The following is a 14884-nucleotide window of genomic DNA, read 5'->3' on the forward strand; positions in this document are numbered from 1 at the left end:
GGGGAGGGTATGTGCTTTGGTGAGTGCTGTGAAGTGTGTAAACCTGGTGATTCACAGACCTGTACCCCTGGGGATAAAAATATATGTTTATAAAAAAAAATAATAATAAACAGTAAATTCATAAAAAAAAATCAAGCAGAGTATGATGGTTTTGGTATATTGAGAAGGCAGAAATTAGAAGCACAGAGGCTGAGATGGCTAGAATTTGTGCAGCAGAATACATTTAAAGAAGAGGGCCATTTTGAGTTTGTTCAGAAGTTAGAGACACGGATTTTATGTTCTTTCGCTGTCTCATAGTCTTTTCTTACTTCGGTGATATATTCCTGGTATCAGTTTTCTGGCTCCTCTCAGCCAAAAATTCAGTGTGATTTTTTTTTTTTACAAGTGCCCCCCACTAGCACTGGATAGCCTCAAAGACTGCAATTAACTTGAGGCTAAAGGTACCTCCTTCTAATTGCTCTACTCATTCCCTTGAGGGTATACTACACATCCAGTTCTGTCTGCTTCAGTTCACTCTCCATTGCCTTTCTGTAGCAGTCAAGTTTTATAGGTGCTTCTTGTGAGGTATGTCCTCTGATAGAACATTACTCCACCATTAATGGAAACCTTCTGATTGATTAATCTCTGGAATTCTGAAAAAAAAAATTGATACTGACAAATACCTGATAGAAAATTTGTAAAAAGTTGCATGGAGCACTGGGTGTGTTGCTTAAACAATGAATTTTGGAACCCTGAAAATAAAATAAAATAAATTATTTAAAAAATGGAAACCTAAAAAAAAAAGTAACATCTGTGTGTACATCTAATTTACTCTGAATATAAAGGCACTGATAAGATTAATGTTAATTTGAACAAGTACATGTAAGGGCATATCAAATATGCCCAAGTCCCTAGTTAGCGTAAAGTGCTTAGCCTGACACCCAATAGACAAGAACAACGTTGGACTCCCTGCCTGTCTCCAGAATGCACTGATCTTGCTGAAGATAGTTATGGGAGGTTATAATGACCACCTACTTCTGCTTGGGTAGAGAATACTTGTGAACAAATGATCAACTGGAAATAAACAATAGCCAAAGGAAATAAAATGCCTGGTCAAATAGTAAACATGAAGTAGTACATATCTTCCCAGCCTATCAGCTGTCATGGCTTATTGTTTAATAGATTGACTGCTTAATTAGTTTGTTGAATAAAAATAAATGCATTTTATAACAATAAGTAGTTTCCTTGGTTATTTCTTTTAACTGTCATCCTCAGCCAGATCTCTGTAAACTGTGGTAGAACCTAAATTTGTGTACAAATTAAATTAGCAGATGGCTTAAATACAATAGCCTTGCCATTCCTGTGCTGTGGCTACCTAGTAGTTTAGCTGTATTCCTTTCTTTTAACTTTCAAAATTAGATATTATCATTAATAGTTTATATAAGCAAGTTATTTTATATGTAAAGACACATTAATCATTGTATTTGTTCAAATTTCTTATGTTCCAATGTCATCCTCTAATCAATTTCTTCTTATTGAAGTACATCTGAAGTTCTTCTCATTAAGGTGATAAACATTCAAAGATTCTGATTTCTAAAATGTCTTTACTTCACCTTTGTTCTAGTGATAGAGTTTGGCTAGATACACAATTCTTGGTTGATATGCATTTTCCCCTCACATTTGGTCTTTCTACTGACTTCCGGCTTCCCTTGTTAAGTTGAAAATTCCATCATTAATCTGTCTATCATCAATCAATCTATCATTTTTTGGTAGGTGGTCTGCCTTTTCTCTCTGACATTTTTAAGATCTTCTTTATTTGTTTGGTGTTTGCATTTTCACTACAATATTTCCAGGTGTATATTTCTTTGTATTTTCCCTGTTTTGGAGATACCAGCAGATGTTTTTCTTTCACATAATCATTGAGACACTCAGTTCTTTCTTTTTGTGTCTCAAGGATTCACTCTTCATCATCTTAATCCAGCCAGCAGAAAGGAAAAGAGACAGTTGTGGAGGCACACTAGCTTTTTAGTATCTTTGGCCCAGCATGACATATGTCAATCATTTCCACTCATTTTTCATTGAACAAACACTAGTCACAAGATGACATCTAGATGCTAATAGGTCAGCTGCTTCATAATCCATCTTTTTCTTTCTGGGTATAGAACACATTTATCTTCTCTCCAAGGAAAATAGCCGAAAGTCATTCAGCTCATACATTATTAGACAAAAGTCAAAGCTCTTTAAGTGACGCTCAGTGTTGTAGGCTAAATAATGGCCACCCACAGATACCAGGTCATAATCCCTAGAACATACCAGTGCTATCTTATAAAGGAAAAGAATCTTTGCATATGTGTTTAAATTAAGGATCTTGACATTGGAGATTATTTTGGATTATGTGAAGAAATCTTAGATACAATCACAAGTGTCCTCATGAGAGAGGGGGAAGGAAATTGAGACAGGAGAAGAGAAGACAGACAAGGAGAAGACCATGTAAAGATGGATGCAGAGAATGGAGTGTTGGGACCACAGCAAAGGAATAACAGTAACGGCCAACAGCTGGAAGAAGCAAGGAATGGGTAGAGAGTTAAGGACAGAAGAGGGTTCGGTTTGGAGCTCATCCTTGACAGGATGATCAACTATGTGTGCTGCCTGGAGATCCAGAGAAGCTCTTGGTCCAAGCCTTTCCAGAGCCCAACTTCCTGCTAATATTGTAAGATGCCCCAAAACATTAAAGTCAATTTCATACTTGCTTACGTTGGACAGCTTAAGTTTCTGTTGCTTGTAACTAAATAACCTGAAATCTACTAGAAGTTACAAAACTAAATTCTGACATCTTGACGGTATCCTGCACCTGGAGGAGAGGGAGAGAGAGTATGTTTTAATGGGAAAATTATGAAAATAAAGGTTAACCTACATATTTGGCAAAAGTTGTTCTTTTCTTTAAAGATTTTACTTATTTGAGATAGAAAGAGAGAGAAAAGGAACACAAGCAGGGGGAGTGGGGAAGGGAGAAGCAGGCTTCTCTCTGAGCAGGGAGCTGACGTGGGAATCGATCCCAGGACCCTGGGATCATGACCTGAGCCGAAGGCAGACGCTTTACCAACTAAGCCACCCAGGTGCCCCAAAAAGTTGTCCTTAATATCTCTAAATATTATTCCAATTCCTTTGTTCTGCGTACTTTAAAATGTGTCCATTACTGATAGCACTGGCAGCCTTCTATTCTGGCAGGTTCAGAAGTATTTTAAGTTACAAAATCTAACAGGGAAGCAAATCAACTTCTTTTTAAAAAGTATAGAGTAAATCTTATTTCTTTTGGCCTTTTTACTGATCAATACCTGTGTAGATATTTCAGCAGCATTTCCTCTAAATGAAATCTTCTTTGAAACAGCAGAGATCAACAAATTAGTTTGATAATATTTATTCTATTAAATGGTATATTTATGTTGGCAGCAAGTGGATGCCTTAAAAATAATGTCTATTTAAAGAATAACTGTGGGATCATATTTATTTAAGATAGTGTTTTAGATTTTCTATGTTATTATACCATGGCTTTTTTGGAAACAATTTCATGCTTATATTGGCAGGTACTATTGAAGTAAAAACTGGGTCACCATTCAGAGTTCAGTAAGGAGAGAGGAATCACATACATTTAACAAAGAAAGTTTAATATGAAGAATTAATAACTATAACCAATCCAGATTACTTGCCACAGAAAAAAACAAAGAATAACAGAAGAATAGATACAGAGAAAAACCATTACCTCTAAGCCTGAGAGGCAAAGCACAAAGGAACAGTTCTGAAAGAGATACTCCCCTGCCCCCGCCCCGCCAGTGGAGTGGTTATGGGTATGGCTGCGACCCATTTGATGGTGAGGTTCTCTGAGGTCAAATGCCAGCAGAAATTGCCAGAAAGCTGCCTTCCAGGTGCTTGGAAAACTATCAATAGGGAAGTATTGCTTCATGGAATTTGCTGGGAAGCGGTCCTCTGAAACGGCCGAGGAAGTTATCCATGGGGAAGTGTCATTCAGCAGAACTCACTGGTGGGGAGGGGACACCCCTGGGTGTCTTGTGCCCTGCTAGATATGGTGTACCACAGGAGCAAACAGAGAAAAAATACACTGGAAGGAAGCCTTGTTTTTCCTGCAGTGTTCTTTCTGGCCGTCTGCTGATAACATTTAACATTGTGTCACCTGAGAAAAGGGAAAGGTTTGCAGGGTCCATCGTCCATATCACAATTAGTGCAACAGCGGGGGGATTTGGAAACGAGAGGTGATCCATTGATAACCGGCACAGGATAAGTGAGATTGCTTTCTTTTTCCTAAGTGAAAGCAAAGGATATTTTTAAAACTTGGAATACATTGGTTTATCTGATTAGGGAAATCAAGTATTTGAGTAGAATTTTATATAGAGCTTCATATAGGTATTTAAACTGCAAAATATAATTCCTGTTTAGGTTTTAGAATATTCCCTGGAAATATTTAGGTACATTTATGCAACAAAAATACTGGAATTCTTAGTTTTAGTCTGTGAAAATGCTCCGTTGGAGAAGAATTTTCTTATAAAAGAGACAGCCTGCCCACAAACAGTCCATTCCCTAAGGGGAAAATCTGTGGTTTCTTAAAAATTGAGTTCAGATTGTATTTGTGTGGTAAAGGCCAAGCTGATTTTTATGTACTGCTGATCCATCCGGACATGGAATTGTATCCCTTCCAACATGACTGATGGGAAGAAATGGGCCATCGGCTGAGGTTGCTTGTACAACACGTTGTAAACTGTAAAAGCAGTATGTAAAAGCTGTTCCATAAGAATTTCTGTTTCAACTTTGCTTTCTCTAATGTCATTTAACTCCCATAAAATCGTTCCAGTTCTCCTTTCAGAAATGATCCTTACAAGCTGTTGAAGTGACACAGCAGTACTCAACAGGTGGGCCAATTAACAATTTACTCTTCATGACTCTCTGAGACTCTTGGAATTTCCTATAAAGTAATGGATTCTAGGTATCATCTGTAGGAAAACTAGCTCCTGCCCGAGGGTTCTGAACGTTGCTACAACATCAGACGACTTCCATATCCCGCCTCCCAGGCCTTTCTCTGGAAATCCTGGCATTTCATCCTACCCTTGTAATGTTCCGAATCCTCATTATCCGGGATTCTTTTGAGGGGACTGCAGAACCAGAGAACTTGACGGGCAGTGGTTTGCTACTTCCCAAGATTTACACAGAAATATGACTGCATCCTAAAAATCAGAAAGAATGTTTTGTAAGTTCTTCACTTTTGTGCTGTTTTCCAGGGTTTACCCAACAACAGAAGGACTAACCTTATCTCAAAGTTAATTCATAAAGATTTAACCATCACTACCATGTTTCCCAATTGTGCACAATCGTTTATAATTTAAGCAGAAAGGAAATACAGCATGGGGAAAGTTTAAAGTGTTTGTATCTCATATTTCCATCTAAACTATCGCTAGAAGAGGGGATGTTTCAGATACCAGAAAGTTGAGTGTGGGCTGCTTAGCCCATGCTGATTTCTGTAAAGTTTCTATAACAGTGTTGTTGTCTAATTAAGTACTATAGCTTCTCCCTCTTTAAATTAATCCCCCCCCCAAACTCCTCATCTTTTAATTACTGTAGAAACTGGTTTCATTTTGCTTGCGAGTAATTTTCTGCTTCCTACATTTTTGTGGTTTGCTAATTTGGAAAGAATTATAATCAGTGTATTCTACCAGAAAAAACTGTAATAACGACAGAGTCCCGGGTAGAAAAGTTCCATTTTCTGTGTTTTGGGCAGCTTTCAAGAACTTGATTCACAGTTTGTTGGTTCAGTCAGATGGTCTTATTTGTTTTATAAGACAAGAGACAATTCCTTACACATATGGTAATATGTTAGAGCTGCAACATAAGAAAAGAGCTAATTTCCTCCCTCCCTTCCTTTCTTCCTTCCTTCCTTTGGCTTTCTATTCAGGCTGAATATTCTCCTTCTTTTTCACTTACAGGACCCTCCCTGAGATTTATAAAACTCCAATTAAAACTGATTAAAAACAGAGAATGATAATTTTATCTTCTTATATTTGTTTAAGTGAAAAATTAAGTCATCCACATTTTTTTTTCTCTTGAGATTAAAAACCAGGTGAAAGATATCATGTTAAGACAAATGACCATGCAACTGAAGCTATCCAATGGTTTTGAAACCCTAGCAGTGTCTGCCAACTCTTGCTTTTAAGAGTGGAGAGGTTTATGAGAACTTTTATAGTCTTATCTTGGAGGGAAAAACAATCTATAAAAAGCCTTGTATTGCTTCTGAATCATGACATTATCTCATAAATAAAAACTCAATAAAATCTGACTGTAGGGCGCCTGGGTGGCTCAGTGGATTAAGCCGCTGCCTTCGGCTCAGGTCATGATCTCAGGGTCCTGGGATCGAGTCCCGCATCGGGCTCTCTGCTCAGCAAGGAGCTTGCTTCCCTCGCTCTCTCTCTGGCTGCCTCTCTGTCTACTTGTGATTTCTCTCTGTCAAATAAATAAATCTTTAAAAAAAAAAAAAAAGAGAAAAAAAAATCTGACTGTAAAAGGAGAGAGAGAAGGAATACTATTTATAGTGAAATGATATCTTAAAGACTATCAAATTCAATGAAATAATTTGGGATTTTTTTTTTTTCAAAGAACTAGGTACAGAAAACTCTTTAAGGAAGGAAAGTACTTCGCTGCAATACAAAGTTGGCCATTTAACTTAAAGTTTGATGGCCTACTTGTCTTTTGTGTTGTGTATCATCTTGATAGTAACATGCCTGGATATTTGGCTAAACGTTATTTGTGGATGTGTCTGTGAAAGTGGTTCCAGATAACATTAGCATTTGAATTGATAGACTCACTAGAATGGATTGCCTTCCCCCACATGGATGTGCATCATCCAATCCATTAATAGGACAAAATAGGTGGAAGAAGGGAAAATTTGCCCTTTCACCTGACTGCTGACTGAGACATCAGTTTTCTCCTGCCCTCTGACAGATTGCCCTGGTTCTCAAGCCTTTGTGTTCTGACTGGACTACATCATCAGCTTTCCGGGGTCTCCAGCCTGCAGACAGTAGATAGTGGGACTTCTCAGTCTTCATAACTGTGTGAGTTATTTCTTCATAATAAATCAATCTCTTTCTTTTATATCTCTCAACATATAGAAATAGTTACGGATATGTAGTTGTAAAGATAAAGATAGATGGATATATGATAGATTAGATAGCTAGATAATCGATAGACGATCCATAGATAGATGATTGATAGATAGATGATCACTAGTTAGATCCTATTGATTCTATTTCTCTGAAGAGCCCTAATACATCTTCACTAGGTTGCATTCTCAAAAAAAATACTATTCATGATTGTGTTTGACTATATTTGAAGAATTCTAATTTAAAAGCAATTAGTCACTTGGAAGTGATTATGAGATTTAAAAGCAACATTGGGAGGGATGATGAAGGAGATTATGGAAGTAAGTGCTCATGGACAACGAACCTCAATCCACATAACTCAGTTGACAATGATTTGATATTAATTTTTGTAGATGAAGGAAAGCACGGTTACTTTATTACCCTGATTCTTTTTTTTTCTTTTTTAAATTAGTTATTTTTATTTACATATAATGTATTATTTGCCCCAGGGGTACAGGTCTGTGAATCGTCAGGCTTACATATTTCACAGCACTCACCATAACACATATACTCCCCAATGTCCATAACCCAACGACCCTCTCCATACCACCCTTCCCCCCAGCAACCCTTAGTTTTTTTTTGTAATATTAAGAGTCTTTTATGTCTCCCTCCCAATGCCATCTTGTTTCATTTTGTTCTTCCCTATCTTTCAAACACCCCACACTGCCTCTCAAATTCCTCATATCAGGGAAATCATTGCAAATGGCAAGATTGCATTTCTTTTGATGGCTGCATAGTATTCCATTGTGTATATATACCACAGCATCTTTATCCATTCATCTGTTGATGGACATCTGGATTCTTCCTATAGTTTGGCTATTGTGGACATTGATGCTATAAACATTTGGCTGCACGTGCCCCTTCGGATCACTACATTTGTATCTTTAGGGTTTAGCTTTTTCTAACACTGGTGAGGGATATGAGCCTTTCTTTATTAATGCTGGGAGAAGGTAGAAATCCAGGTCTCCCACAGGGCTTCAATTGACACCCTAGTTGTATGCAGGTGGTAGGTAGTTGAAGGTTACTTCAGTACTTCTGGGTTAGGGTGAAAATTCAGATTTTCCACTAAACCTTAGCTGATACCTGCTTATTGTTTCCTATGTGGACTCCATGGACATGTTGAGCAAGAATAGAGGTGGCTTCATTACCCCTGAGCAGGGCTTAGGGTTCTTAGGTTCTCTCCACTAGTCCTCATCTGACACCACTGAAGCATGGAAGGGGAGGGGTGCTTTATTACCACAGTGTGGGTAGACAGAGTTTACTGACACCTGCAGAGCAGGGTGGAACTCATTAATGCTTGAAGGGGATGGATTTTGCACCTCCTCACTCAGTCTTCTCTAATACCACACAAACAAGGTCAGGGTGGAAATCTCAATCTTTCACTCAGCCTGTGTTGACCCAGAGGGGCAGGGTTGGCATGGGGGTGACAGTTTTTTTCTGTGGCTTTTGTTTGGTATTGAGCTGCGATTATCCAAGATGCCCCTTTCCTGGTCCTTTGGGCAGAGGAAAGTAGACTTTCTGACTTAGTTGTCTGTGCCCATTAGCATTTCCTGCTTGTTGGCTTTTTCAGTTACAAGTCTGGGACATATGAAGCAGAAAGAATACCCAAGGATCTCACCGTGATAGTACGGGTCTACAATCTATATCCTTGGGTATCCTTTGGTCTACAGTCCTTAGCCAGTTTGTCTCCCCCCCCCCCCCACCTTTCAGAGGCTTCTTTTGTTTATTATATATAGTGTCTAGGATATCTAGCTGTACTTAGTGTGAGAAATTGGGAAAAGTGCCTCTAACCCATCTTTCCAAATTGAGAATGAATTTTTCAGTGATTAGTTGTAACAGCATTAAGGAAAAAGAAAGGAAACTTGAGCCACAGGGGAGTAGGATGGAAACGGAAATCATTTAAAAAGCACCCCCCCCCCCAAAAGTAAGACGGAAGGCAAGGAATAATTGACTGAATATGGTGAAATTCATTGGAAATCACATTGGACTTTGTAACCAATGTGTTCTCATATGGTATTTCTCAACTGTGGCCATATTATCCACAAATATGCAGTTACCCCTAGGCCCTCCCTGGGGACAATGGGATGGAAATGCCCAAATCTTTGGGTAGAAACTGGCTAACGCAATAGTAATGGCTCACTGAAACTTTCTCCAGGATTCTTGCTTAAGTGCTGGGCAGACCTGGCACCAGGGTCATTGCCTGCCTGCTTGGTTATGTGATAAACAAGTGTTATTTGTTTGTTTGCTTTTTTTCCTACCCATTTGCAAACTTGACTTCATTCATTACCATTCTAGGTAAAAGCAATACAAATCTTGGTGTTGCCAGAAATTCCATTTAAAAGAGGACCTCATGGTTTTACCAGACTTGTGAGCCCTGGGCTTTTATTTTAACCCACAGCTCATAACCTCAAAATATCCCAAACTATGCAAATCAAGTTGTTTTTGGAAGAAGGAAGTTCCCCAGAAACCTAAAAATCCCCTGTCCTTCAGTTCTCCAGTGTTCCATCATTGAAGTCACAATTTTCATATTTATCACATGAGAATCCTATCTCACTCTTTTAGCTGAGCCAGCTGGGGTGAGAATTTGCACAGTATGGATTGATGTTGAATACCAAGATAGATTCATGACTGATAAACCAGTAAAACAGTTATTTTAGGAAACTTAACACCCAACATATCACCTGGGAACAGTGTTGAAATTTGCTCTGCATATTTAACCAGCAAACTAGGGTTTGTCCAAGCATGTGTCAAGTATACAGTTTGAATGTGTGCTGCTTTATTCCAGTTTAAGGAGTGAGGCAGGCCTTAAGAGAAAGTGAGGCAGTTGGCAATTTTCTTAGATATCTGAGTCCTGTACCAAAAAACCTTGTGAGTATTTTTGAAGAGGATGGGGAGAAAACAAAATGTGTCACAAGTCAAGAACTGGACTTGAGGGGTTCTGTTTTCTAGAAGCAATGCAAGTAAAAATAATATACTCATATTGTCACGTATCAGCATACCTAGATATTTCCAGGTACACATTAAGTGAATTTAGGAAAACATCAGTGCAGAATTACAAAAACTTGCTACGGTCTCTGTCTTATTCCACAATTTCAAAGTGGGTCGTGCTTAAAGGAGAGTATCTTCATGGGATACTTGTATTTTGAAATAAAATATTGTTGGTTTTTCACTACAAGTATTTGTACCTCCGAAGATTTCAAAACCTAGAAGTGTATATACTAGGTATTCAGTAAACATGTGTTCATTGACCAAATTTCTCACTATCAAAAAATAATAATTTTCAAGTAACACAGCTTCCCAAATTCTGGGTAGAACTCAAGCTTATCACCAAGACTCTAAGAGATAATGCAGTTTTTAGGTGTGTGATTTATTTCACAGAAGACTGAAAATGTCATGGATTAATATTTCTACATATGAATAGGGGTTCTCTCACCTTTGCTGTTTTTATATTCTTCTCTCCATCAGCTAGAGCATTACTTATTTCCTTACTGGTTTCCAAAGTATTTAATCAATTAATGATCTTTTAATCTCTTCAACATGATCTTTTTAAAGGAGTATTTGACGAGTAACACAAAACTTTCTACTGCCCATTGAAATAAAAAGGATTCTTGGATAAACTCAGGGGTTCATTTAGACATTCCAGATGAGTTTGAGGGATTGGAGTACAACTGATACATTTATTCTGTTTCTCAACACCTCATGGAGACATCAGCATTACAGAATAAAAACCACTGTTAATCAGATGGGTCTGTGTATCAGTTAGGATACACTAGCCTGTGGTAAAGGACAGACTTAATCTAGTAATCTAGAATTAATATAATAATGGGTAGACAAAAACATAATATTTCTTTTTTTTTAAGATTTATTTATATATTTGAGAGAGAGCTTGGGCAGAGGGAGAGGGATACAAGCAGACTCTCTGATGAGCATGGAGGCTGACACAATGCTGGATCTCATGTCCTTGAGATCATGACTTGAGCTGAGATCAAGAGTCTGACTTTAACAGACTGAGCTACCAAGGCATCTCCAACAGAAGTCGTTTCTTGATCAATAGCTGTCCTAATGGGTGTTCCAGATTCTGACTCTCATTTAGGAAGCAAGGCCTTTTCCAGGTTATACAGCTTGTATCTCTGCAGCTTCTATGGCCTTGTCGGTGTCATGACAATGAAAGGAGGAAGAACATAGAATATCCTGTGTGGAAGGTTTGGGGAGTAGGCTGGAAGTGACCCCATATTATCTCTGCTCTTGTATCCCATTGGTTAAAACTCAGTTACCTGGTCATATCTCTCAGCAAGGGAGGGTGGAATATTGGTCCAGGAAAAAGATAAAATGAATTTAATTGGATAAACATCTCTGTTCAACTGATGACAATACACACTTTGTTCACACCCTAGATTAGTACCTCAGAAACAGAAACATCCCCAGAAACTAAGAGAAGCAAGGACATTATGAGAGATCATAGGTAGCCTCTCATCCTCTAAGTCTCTCAGACTTGTGAGATGAGGAGCAGCAGAATGATCCTACATACCTGGAAAGACATTCGAGGTCTCCTCCAGAGAGGATGCATGAACCAATGACTTAGAAGTGACCTATTTGGACAGAAATCGATGGAAAAGGAATTATGGATTTTTCTGCCAATCCCAGGGGATAGCAGCATGTATACAAAGTAACACCAGGGCCAGATGCCCAGAAACTCCCACCCACCCATACCCCAGTGATATGGATACTTAATGAATATTAAATTTTCATGATCTGGCTACTTGGAAGTTTGCTCTAGAAAATAAACTAGGTAATAGAAAAACAAAATCTTATTTTCTGCACACGTGAATTTCTATACTGTGTTTTGTACCTACCATACACAATTAAATATTTAATCATACTGCAAAGATTAAGGATTTGTTAAATTTTTAAATACGCTAGCTTTCTAAATGCTCTCATTGGCCTCTGAGAAACTTAACTGACATAGATAGTTCTGAAATGTATGTAAAGTAGTCATATACCTTAAAGTACATTCTTTATCGTGTTATCCTATGATGGATTAGAGTGTAAGCATTCTACTCAGGTTTAATTCCTAGGCCTCCTACAAGATAGCTTTGTGATTTTGGGTAAGGTACCGTATCTTTCTGTGCTCCTGTTTTCTCATCTATACGATGGCTGTACTGAAGTACCTAACTCAGGATTGTTGGAGGCTGAGGATGAGGTACTACATCAATGAGAGCACAGTGTCTACTGGAGAGCATGTATCCTGTACATACTACTGATACTTATTTGTACTTCCGGGGATTTATATGTCCTGTTGCTACTGCCTGGGGTGCTTTCATTACTCCCTCCCACTCTCCCCTCAGGTTTCCTTTCCACTCAAGTTATTGCTACTCATCCAATCTCGTCAGTTCATACCATATATCACCTTCTTTTCAAAATTGCAACCATTTTTTCATGTCTCTTAATAGTTTCTACCTATTTTCTTGGGATCGGTGGTGTTGATGAAATGAGAATAGCAACTAGTTTTGTTTCTGTCACTGTGATTTTTAATGATTTTATTAATGAATCTTCAAACTCCCCTATACTCTTTCAAAGTGTTTTATTGTTTGCATATTAAGGATAAGAAAATTGACACTCTGAGAGAATTGCTAATAAGCAAGGAATCTAGAATCAGTCTGGTTTACTCGGTTTCTATTTACCATATTACCTTGCTATTTTTTTTTAAGATTTTATTTATTTATTTGACAGAGAGATAGCAAAAGAGAGAACACAAGTGGAGGGGAGAATCAGGCTTCCTGTGGGGCTCTATCCCAGGACCACGGGATCATGACCTGAGCAGAAGGCAGATGCTTAACAGACTGAGTCACCCAGGCATCCCTGTATTACATCTTACCTTCATGTCTTCTTCACAAAACTATGATCCCCTTGGTACAAGGAAGCATATTAGTCTTGTTTGAATAATTCTCTATGCCTAAATTAAAAAAAAAAAATTGAGTAAACTTGGGACTGATTTATGTAGTGTCTATTATTTTTAACATTTTTTTGTCCATTACATATGAGCACATGTGTGCAGGTGTACATATGTGACTGCTAGAAGAGAAGGAGTATTGAAGAAGACACAAAAGGACGGAAGAGCATTCCATGCTTATGGATTGGAAGAATAAACATTGTTAAGATGTCTATACTGCCTAGAGCAATCTATAATTTCCATGCCATCCTGATCAAAATTCCATTGGCATTTTTCAAAGAGCTGGAACAAACAATCATAAAATTTGTATGGAACCTGAAGAGACCCCGAATTGCTAAGGAAATGTTGAAAAAGAAAAACAAAACTGGGGACATCACATTGTCTGATTTCAAGCTTTACTACAAAGCTGTTATCACCAGGACAGCATGGTGCTGGCACAAAAACACATAGACCCGTGGAACAGAGTAGTGAGCCCAGATATGGATCCTCAACTCTATAGTCAAATAATCTTCAACAAAGTAGGAAAAAATATACAGTGGAAAAAAGACAGTCTCTTCAATAATGTTGCCGGGAAAATTGGACAGCTATGTATAGAAGAAGGAAACTCGACCATTCTCTTACACCACACAAAGATAAACTCGAAATGTGAGGCAGGAATCTATCAAAATCCTGTAGGAGAACATAGGCAGGAACCTCTTTGAAATCAGCCACAGCAGCTTCTTTCAAGATATGTCTCCAAAGGCAAAGGAAACAAAAGGGAAAATGAACTTTTGGGACTTCATCAAGATCAAAAGTTTTTGTACAGCAAAGGAAACTGTCAACAAAACAAAGAGGCAACCCACGGAATGGGATACGATACTCGGAAATGACACTACAGAAAAAGGGCTGATATCCAAGATCTACAAAGAACTCCTCAAACTCAACACACACAAAACAGATAATCACATCAAAAAATGTGCAGAAGACATGAACAGACACGTCTCCAAAGAAGACATACAAATGGCTAACAGACACATGAAAAAATATTCATTATCATTAGCCATCAGGGAGATTCAAACCAAAACAACCACATTGAGATATCACCTTACACCAGTTAGAATGGCCAAAATCAACAAGACAATAAACAAGTGTTGGAGAGGATGTGTAGAAAAGGGAACACTCTTACATTGTTGGTGGGAATGCAAGTTGGTGCAGCCACTTGGAAAACAGTGTGGAGATTCCTTAAGAAATTAAAAATAGAGCTACCCTATGACCCTGCAATTGTACCACTGGGTATTTACCCCAAAGATACAGATGTAGTGAAAAGAAGAGCCATCTGTACCCCAATGTTTGTAGTGGCAATGGCCACAGTTGCCAAACTGTGGAAAGAACCAGGGTGCCCTTCAAAGGACAAATGGTCTTTAAAGAAGATATGGTCCATATATACAATGGAGTATTATGCCTTTATCAGAAAGGATGAATACCCAACTTTTGTATCAACACGGATGGTACCAGAAGAGATTGTGCTGAGTGAAATGAGTCAAGCAGAGAGAGTCAATTATCCTATGGTTTCACTTACTTGTGGAGCATAAGGAATAACACAGAGGACATTGGGAGATGGAGAGGAGAAGTGAGTCAGGGGAAATCAGAGAGGGAGAGAAACCATGAGAGACTGTGGACTCTGAGAAACAAACAGAGTATTGGAGGGGAGGAGGATGGAGGGTTGGGTGAGCCTGATGGTGGAGGGCACATATTGCATGGAGTACTGGGTGTGGTG

The sequence above is a fragment of the Mustela nigripes genome, chromosome 2 (genome assembly GCF_022355385.1).
Source record: "Mustela nigripes isolate SB6536 chromosome 2, MUSNIG.SB6536, whole genome shotgun sequence".
Classification (NCBI taxonomy): Eukaryota; Metazoa; Chordata; class Mammalia; order Carnivora; family Mustelidae; genus Mustela; species Mustela nigripes.